This window comes from Schistocerca cancellata, chromosome 6, assembly GCF_023864275.1.
Source record: "Schistocerca cancellata isolate TAMUIC-IGC-003103 chromosome 6, iqSchCanc2.1, whole genome shotgun sequence".
Classification (NCBI taxonomy): domain Eukaryota; kingdom Metazoa; phylum Arthropoda; class Insecta; order Orthoptera; family Acrididae; genus Schistocerca; species Schistocerca cancellata.
Window position 1 is genome coordinate 161,570,626 of NC_064631.1, and position 9,870 is coordinate 161,580,495.

A 9,870-nucleotide genomic window follows, 5' to 3' on the forward strand; every position below is an offset into this window, starting at 1 on the left:
ATAAAGTCGACTTGTGGAAATCTACAAATAACTGCTTTCCGTATTAAGTATTTCGTCTTATGATATGTTATTAATTAACGTCTACCAGAAACATCTCGTAGCATCTATTGTGCAATAGCTTGTCAAGGCTGCACTGTAAAATTTTTACGCTTCTAACAGAAGAACAACAAAAATAATGTTTTCATTGGCAAACAATGTTTGTGCTGTTATCTAAAATGTACACACGTGTTTCAAATCGATTCTTCCTCAGTGCACAGCTGACTTCAGCTAGTGGATAACTAATGCCATGTTGCAGAGTAACGTTTTATCAAGCCGCTTTACGATATTTCTTAGTCTTTCCTCTCGCACATTGACAAAATGTCTGATTGGGATAACAGCAATCAATGATTTTATAATGTTACTTATAATCAGTCTTGATTGCAATCAACACTGATTATAAGTAACATGATTGAATTTACGACTAATGTTACTTTTTACGACACAACCATATAACATCTAGATATCTACGTTTTGTTGATTCGAAAAAAAGGTACAGGGAAAAAATATTACAGGATTATCCCAGTACCACGAAAAGTTAGCAGAGCTACAAGGATTCATCGAAAATAAAGTTTGCAGAGACGAGAGAAGATCTTCAAAACTTAGTGGCTGCTACCTTCAGTGATGAAATTCCCGAAAGGGGAACGTGAAACCTCATCAGTCTGTCTCAAATAAAATGTACGAAATATCTATTTGGTTAGGTTCTTGTTATTTCTAGAACAACAAAATATACAATGAAAGTGTCACTAAACTTCTGCCGCTCGTCGCGTCATTCTTTCATTTATTTACGCATTTAAATACGTAGACTTGTGGGAATGGAGTTTGTTTTAATCGGTCACCAAATAATAGACGACAAATGTGGTTATATATATATATATATATATATATATATATATATATATATATATATATATATATATAGTTAAGGCTCACCGGCCATTTGACCATCTTCTCCTGTACGGATGCACTAACAGTGCGCGAACTCTTGCGGGGATCGGCAGTAAAGCCGCAAGTAATGGATATGACGGGCAGGGGCACTATGAATATAGTGCGGGACAATAAGTTGCGAATGTCGGTCTCACGGGAAGCGAGCCTGAGATAAGTCCCTGCAGTCGCGCTATCCTCTGTGTCCGCAGTGGCTCAGATGGATGCCGGCACGGTAGCTCAGCGTGTTCGGTCAGAGGTTTCAGCTACCCTCTGTAATAAAAAACTGAGTGAACAGATCAACGAACAACCTGAACCGGTTTCATTGGACGTCCGCTACAAACAAATTCAACGAACAGTATAGAACAAACTGCGATTATATAAAGAAAAGATGGATAGAGCGTCTGCTATGTGAGCAGAAGATCCCGGGTTCGAGTCCCGGTCGGGGCACATATTTTCAACTGTCCCCGTTGACCTACATCAACGCCTGTATGCAGCTAAGGGTATTCATTTCATTGTAAATGTGGTTCTGATGTCACTCGTCAAATTCATCTCTTGTTAGTCGGTGTCTGCAGTTTAGCTTGCGACGCTACAGTATTGTACATTCCACGTGCAGTCCGGTAAAATTATGGTGGCCACAGGATGTGGACCCTGCGACGATTTAAGAAGTGAGTATTTTTCGGGAATAAGTTAATTCAAGAACGTGGGAAGGAAATGCACATCAGAGGAGAGAAAAGAAGAAAAAGTGAGAGCATGATGGAGTACTGGAATCCCAACTTAGCATGTTTAATCGTAATCTTCAGTTGGAAAGAAGAAGGAGGAGGAGAAGGAGTAGGCTAGAACGTCTCCAGGGATAATTTCAGGACCAGAAAACATTGTCTCAGGATTCAGATAACGAGGGTGCCACTTTTATTTAACGTAAGTTGCTATTCGCGCCCAGATGTGGCAGTCAGTTTTGTCGGCCGGTTCTGTGACTGATCAGTTTCTCCTCTCCCTCTACGGTCGGCCCTTGTACTGTTCCAGCCGCGTCTCCTGTTGTTCGCATGCGTTTGCAGAACCGGCACCAAGAGGCGGTTTGTCGGGCGGCAGTATCTGTCACCGCCGAGACCATAACCATAAAGCACGGCCCGCGGCGGATCCGTAGAGGCGGTGGCCATCACACGTGGTCATTACTCGGCTGCTCAGGGTACAGGTCCAGTCCTTGCGAAAGGCGCACGCTTTTTATTTGGCCAGAAAAAGCTTCCAGCAGCACCCGGCAATTAAACACTAATTCCTGGTGTCGCCACGACCCGCAGCACTGTCGACCGATACGGGAGATGCTTGCGTAGAAGATGGACAAAATAACTAAAAATTCTTCTGGGTTTCCTCACGAAGAAGACTGCAGCAACATGGCCGAAACGTCACATATTTTAGCATTGAAGCATTTTAAGTATTCTGTAAGATGATCCTAAGAGGATTTTAATGAGACTAACAGAGGCAGGCGAAATACCCTCAGACTTCAAGAAGAATATAATAATTCCAAATAAAGAAGGTGTTGACAGATGTGAAAATTATCGAACTATCAGTTTAATAAGTCACAGCTGCAAAATACTAACACGAATTCTTTACAGACGAATGGAAAAACTGGTAGAAGCCGACCTCGGGGAAGATCAGTTTGGTTTCCGTAGAAATATTGGAACACGTGAGGCAATACTGACCTTACGACTTATCTTAGAAGGAAGATTAAGGAAAGGCAAATCTACGTTTCTAGCATTTGTAGACTTACAGAAAGCTTTTGACAATGTTGACTGGAATACTCTCTTTCAAATTCTAAAGGTTGCCTCGCTGAGTGTGAAGCATGAAAGAGAACTGGTACTACGTGCCATGCAGTGTGCAGCGGCTATTGGAGTACTTATATAGATGCAGAATATTTCTCCCTAACAAGGGAACATCCCCATCGCACCCCCCTCAGATTTAGTTATAAGTTGGCACAGTGGATAGGCCTTGAAAAACTGAACACAGATCGATCGAGAAAACAGGAAGAAATTGTGTGGAACTATGAAAAAATAAGCAAAATATACTAACTGGGTCGTCCATGCGTAAGATAGGCAATATTAAGGGCAATGCGGGTGAGGAGCTCCGTGGTCCCGTGGTTAACGTGAACATCAGTCTGCTTTCGGCTGCGGTGGGGCGAGGACGTCCGCTGCGCCCCGCCGTGCGCGACCGTGAGCGCTTGCTTGTGTTTACCTTCTCGCGGCGCGAGTTGTATTTGTTCCAAGTTCAGTGCGACTATGGCACACACATGGCGCCACGATACGATCAAAATTACTTTCCAACCAGATCACGCGCGTCCTCGAGCCTATGAAATAGAACAGTTCATACGCGACGATCTACGTTTAGATCCGGCGACTGTCGTCGGAATACATTTTTCTATAACGGCGAGCGTGGTTTATGTTAAAATGACCAGTGCAGAGGTCTGCGCGACTGTGGTGTCTAAATACTCGAACTCACTCAGATTCAAACATTCTGATGGGCATATCGGTGCAGTGACGGTGGATCATGCAGGCATGGGCCTAAGGACTGTAAGGGTTTTTGAGCTCCCCTTCGAGGTCCCAGAGGAAGTTGTCAAGGACGCCTTCCGACCATATGGCAATGTTATCAGCCACGTTGCAGAAAAGTGGCAAACTTTCTCGACGTATAAGGTCTATAATGGTGTGCGCCAAATTAAACTTGAGCTCAAGAAACATGTGCCGTCCTATTTGAACATCGGTGGCTGTCGTGCAATCATCATGTACGACGGTCAACCGCGTACCTGTTCCGGATGTGGGCAGGAAGGCCATGTTCGATCGAGCTGCTTACAACGTAGAATTACGCAGATACCAGTGGGAGACTCCGTTTCCCCGACGGGGACGACAATCCTGCCCCTGACGTACGCACAGACGACGATGCGCACCGTAGTTGAGGACGAAACGGGCGAGCAGACACATCCATCGACGCCACAAGTACCAAGGGAGGAAGAGGAAGGACCCTTGGTGCCAACCCATATGTCGCCCCCTCCACAGCAACAACAGCTGCAACAGTCGCACGAACTCCAGACGCAACATAACATTCAGAACGCGATGGACGTGGACGCGAACATTGTCCCGACCGCGGCTTTCCTAGCGGAAGGTGATACGACGCAGGATTGCCTCCCACATTCGGATACGGATGTCCACGTTCGAAAGCAACGTTCGCCTCGACGACGCAAGCGACGTCGGCGAACCCCTTCTGACGATTGCCTCCTACACACGGCCGGTCAAGAAGGTGACATCTCATCAGACGGCATGGATGCTGCGCCTGCTGAGGATCTAAGTGGTGTAGACGGTTCACTTGCCCATACTACGAGTGCCCAGTTACTTCTTGCACCACAAACGCGGCAGGTCGCGTCGATGGATGGCGCTCAGTCTACCTCTAACACAGACGACGTACGTGAGAGCGATTTAGGTGCCGATCAGCTACACAGCGTCGTGTTGCACCCACTGTGGTCGGATGATGTTGAGGAACTTCCTGACGAGGGCACGGGTGACAAGGGAGGGGGCGGCATTGCGGATGCCACTCCTAGCGTGAAAGACTCATAATTTGTGACGGGTTTGGTGGGTCCGGCATCTCTTGCGGTTAGCTTTGATTGCCATGGCATCTACCCTAGGTGAAGAGGCTAGGCAACACACCTTTCGCCTTGCCACAATCAATATCAACGCGATAAGGGCACCACACAAACTGACAATGCTACAACGCATGCTTGATGCGGCGGACATCGACGTGGCCCTCTTACAGGAAGTATGTGTCGCTAGTTTTCCTGACTTCTACGGATATACCGCCCACATCTCCCACGCCTCTTCTACCGATTGTGGTGTGGCTGTTCTGCTACGGGACGGTTTAGCGGCTACGGACGTACTGTACTTACCGAGTGCAAGAGCCATGGCAATAACTGTCAACGGTGTACGACTCATCAATGTATATGCCCCTTCAGGATCAGGGAGACGGAGAGATCGGGCCCGCTTTTTTTCGGAAGATATTACGCGTCTATTTATGGGTCGCATAGACGATATGGTGATCGGAGGAGATTTTAACTGTACATTATCTCCGTCTGATCAGCAGCCACATCACGTCCCGTGTGCGGAATTGGAAATGCTAGTGCGTGACCTCCACCTGATTGACACGTGGCGCCACATCCATGGCCCAGCTCCTGGTTACACGCATTATACAAGCCATTCATCAAGTCGGTTGGACAGGATTTACGTCACAATCACCCTTTCGTCGGCGACGAGAGGAGCAGAGCTCTGGCCCACTGCATTCACCGACCACACAGCCTATATTTGCACCATTGACCTCCAACCTGCACGTGTGTGGCGCAGTAGGCCCCCCTGGAAACTGAACGTCGCCCATCTGGACGAGCCGGCATGTAAAGGTGCTGTCGAAGAGTCGTGGAACAGGTCCTTACAGCGTCGTGGTCGTTACCGATCGACCCTCAGTTGGTGGATTGAATGTGCGAAGCCTGCTCTTAGGCGCACCTTCATGGCTTACGGCCGGGAAGCAGCGGCATGGTGGAGGAGCACGGAAAACTTTTATTACACCGTCCTACGGGAATGTCTTGCTATGGAGCCCTCACCTGACAGGCAGATCATAGTCAATCGCGCGAAAGCGCAGCTCGTCTCCTTAGCACGTCATCATTTACAAGGCGCTGTTATACGGTCGCGTGCTCCAGACAGGATACAATCAGAAAGGCCATCTATGCACCATGTGCTCCTAGAACGCAGGAGGCGCCGTAGGGCACTGGTAACCGACATGATAACCGACGACGGTCGACACGTGGTGGAACAAGCAGATATAGCAGAAGCCTTCTATGGGCATTACGCTCAACTTTATTCAGCAGTGCTCCCTGATATGGCAACGGTAGACACCGTTTCATCACATGTCCACGGTACAGTTCCATCAGACATGGTACCGACTTTACTGGGAGAAGTGACAGAAGAGGAAGTGCTCGACGCCATTGGTAAAGGTGCTCCCCATAAATCACCGGGAATCGATGGATTACCATTAGAGTTCTATCGAACCTTTAAACACCTGCTGCTACCGTGTTTGATTGAAATTTGCCAGGAATTGATGTCCCCGGGTATAACATTGCCTGCGCCATTCTTGGAAGGTCTGATTGTCCCCATCCACAAGTCGAAGGGACGGAATCATGTCCGTGATTATCGTCCCTTAACGTTATTGAACAGCGACTTCAAGATCTTTTCGAGGCTGCTATCGGAACGTATTCGCGGCACACTATTGCACGTCTTGTCCAGTGATCAGACGTCCTTGGGGGGACCCAACAACATCAGAACTGCGTTACGTCGTTACAGAGATCTCATCTCCCTTGCACGGGTGAGACTTTTGCCGGCAGCCCTCGCGTCTATCGACTTTAGCCAGGCTTTTGACCGTGTGGGCCACGCTTTCCTCACGGCCGTTCTACGGCGCATGGAATACCCCGACCCCTTTATCACAGTGTTGACACGCCTACTACATGGTGCAACTTCTCGAGTTCTTGTCAATGGAAGACTGACGGCACCCATGCCGATCCGCCGATCAGTACGACAGGGATGTCCATTATCAACATTGTTATTTGCATTGGCCTTAGAACCTTTGTTGTGTGGTCTCCGAGACAGACTCACTGGGATACAGTTCGGCGGCTCCATCTATCGTTGCACCGCATATGCGGATGATTTGATGATCGTCATACGTGGAGCTGACGACATGGCCGCGGCATTGGACTGGATTGCAACCTACGGTACAGCTTCTGGTAGCCAAATCAACGTTGACAAGTCCGTCGCCTTGAGCATCGGAATTGGGCTACCGCAGGAACACATTGCCCCATTACGCTTCAGTGATACTGTACGCTGCTTGGGCTTAGATTTCACGAACGACATGCGACGCGCGACGACGCTCAATTATGGACGCCTTCTTAACCAAATTAGGGCCGGAATTGCAAATCAGCGCTTGCGATCCCTCAACATCGTTCAGCGGGCGTATTATGCCAATGTATACCTTGCGTCCCGCATACCGCATGTCGCCCAAACGCTACCCATTCCGAAGCCCTTGGCTCGTAGCATTATGGCAGCGCTGGGATACTTCGTCACAGCTGGGATGTTACTGAAGATCAGATACGTATCTCTTACCCTCCCCAAGGAAAAAGGTGGTCTCGGCCTAGTACACGTCCATGATAGGGCCATTGCCCTCTATGTTAGCTCACATTTATGTCTGCTGCGCCGTTGTCCTACGAGCCTCACGAGTCTGCTTCTGACGGCGCTACGACCTGCTTCACTAAGAGCGCCGGTGCCACTGCAGGATATCCCAGCGCCCCTCTTTTATATAGGACGTTTCTATTTAGAACAAAGTTATTGCAGTGTCGCGCTCACGACACCACAAATGGCCACGACTCGACGCCTCTATTATGACATGCTACAACGCCGCCCCCTTAATGTGGTCGAACTAAAATATCCTGACGTACGATGGCGCGTGGTGTGGAAGACTGTCCACGACGCCATGCTTGATTCCGATGTTGTTTCCCAATGGTACGTAGTCGTTAATGGGAAGCTGGTGACGCAAGAACGTCTCTACAATATCCACATGGCAGAATCTCCCAATTGTGTGGGTTGTAATACAGTAGATTCTGACGAGCACCGCCTCAGCTGTGGAGAGGCGGAAGCGGTTTGGCACCTAGTGCGGCAGATGCTGGCTTATCTCTTGCGAGTTCGGCCGGAGCATATATCTGCACGCACGTTATTGTTTCCGGATGAGACATTTTACCCCAAGACTCGAACCAACTCTGTCAACTGGATACGTGGCCATGCAGTCCATTACCTCTATCGTGACGGACACAAGAATTTCCTTGACTTCTGGCTCTATTTGCAAGAAAGACATCATGCTATTTCCGGGCATACCAGATATCGACAGTGCTTCGCGAACTACCTATGGAGTGCCTTTCACAGCCCGCCGTGCAGCTGGAATGTTCCCGGCAGTGGCAGATGAGGTCAGAACGAACCGCAAACGAGCATATATTGAACAATCTTTATCAGTGGGCGCAGTCGCTGGGAAGCCTCACTACGACGTGGTAGCTTTCATTTCATGTTATTTATGTTTCATATCTTCGATGGCGTCTTCATTCTGTTTCAGTTTTCCAGGCTTGATTAACTATGACTGTTCGCACATTGATATCTATATAAATAAACAAAAAGATTAAAAAAAAGTGGACAGGAGACCTGCGTTCGTATCCAAATAAATACACAAGAACAAAATAAGAACAAAATGAACAAAAAATAAAAAAAAATAAAAAATAATAATAAAGTATTATACCCTTTTCTTTTCCTTTTATTTTATTTTTTTACACAAAGTTCAGAGGCATATTTAATTTTTGTTTGTTGGCGGAACCTGAAGTGGTGGCGAACGGCCGTCCTAGTTAGCTTTAGGATGAAAGTGGCGGTGGCACTAGCTTTGTTTTTGTTTTTAGGCTAGATACGTTTTTGGGAGTCGTATGGGTGATAGGGGCCAACGCCTGAAGTGGAAGAGGTAATTAATAAAAAAAAAGGGTAGCGTTAAAAAAAAAAACAAAAAAAAACAGCTGCGGAACGAGAGGTCCTTGGTTCAAATCTGCCCTCGACCGAAAATTTTAACTTTTTATTTTCAGTTTATGTGAAAAACTCTTATGTTTTCATTACTTTTTTGGAGTGATTATTACATCCACAAGAAAACCTAAATCGGGCAAGGTAGAAGAAACTTTTCACCCATTCGCCAAGTGTACTAGTTAGGTGGGTCGACAACATATTCCTGTCATGTGACGCACATGCTGTCACCAGTGTCGTATACAAAATATCAGACGTGTTTTCCTGTGGAGGAATCGGTTGACCTATGACCTTGCGATCAAATGTTTTCGGTTCCCATTGGAGAGGCACTTCCTTTCGTCAACTAATCACACGGTTTTGCGGTGCGGTCGCAAAACACAGACACTAAATTTATTACAGTGAACAGAGACGTCAATGAACGAACGGACAGATCATAACTTTGCGAAAATAAAGAAAGCAAAATTTTCAGTGGAGGGCAGATTTGAACTACGGACCCCTCGTTCCGCAGCTGTTCACGCTAACCACGTGACCACGGCGCTCCTCGCCTCACATTGCTCTGAATATTGCCTATCTTACACATGGACGACCCAGTTTGTGTATTTTGCTTATTTTTTCATAGTTCCACATAACTTCTTCCTGTTTTCTCGATTGATCTGTGTTCAGTTTTTCAAGGCCTATCCATTGTGCCAACTTATAACTAAATCTGAGGGGGGTGCGATGGGGATGTTCCCTTGTAAGAGTATGTTACCGTCACGTGGCACGGGATGGAACCTTTAATACATTATCTAGCCCCTATAACAATTTCAGATGATATTCGATTTCGGAAAGTCTCCACGGAAGACTTGATATTTCATCTAAATGCTCGTTAAGTATTTCTGTCGCAAACGGCAGCCTGTTGTCGACACCGCTGCTGCTACCCACTGCAGTCGCTCGAACAGTTCGATCACTGTTCAACTGGAGCTACTGTTGGCGAATGTTTCTTCCAGTGGAATTACGTTACTAATCTGTGCTTGTGAAAGTGCCATTTGTGAGCAATTTCATATGCCAACTGGAAACTCTGGGTCAGCGGTATCCTCCAAAACATCACACTTGCATCTGCATCTCACATCTCTGTATTTTTCGTAGGAAATCAAAAGATCAGCCCTCTCACAGTTCTCTTAACTCCGAATTGACCCGCAGGAGTTCGACCTTCGGACGTTCCGTGCCCGTGGATCCGCACTCCACTCTCGTCTGTTTCGCGGTGTTCGTGACCGGTTCGTTTATCTTTTCTGGAATGCCATGTTTCTCAGGG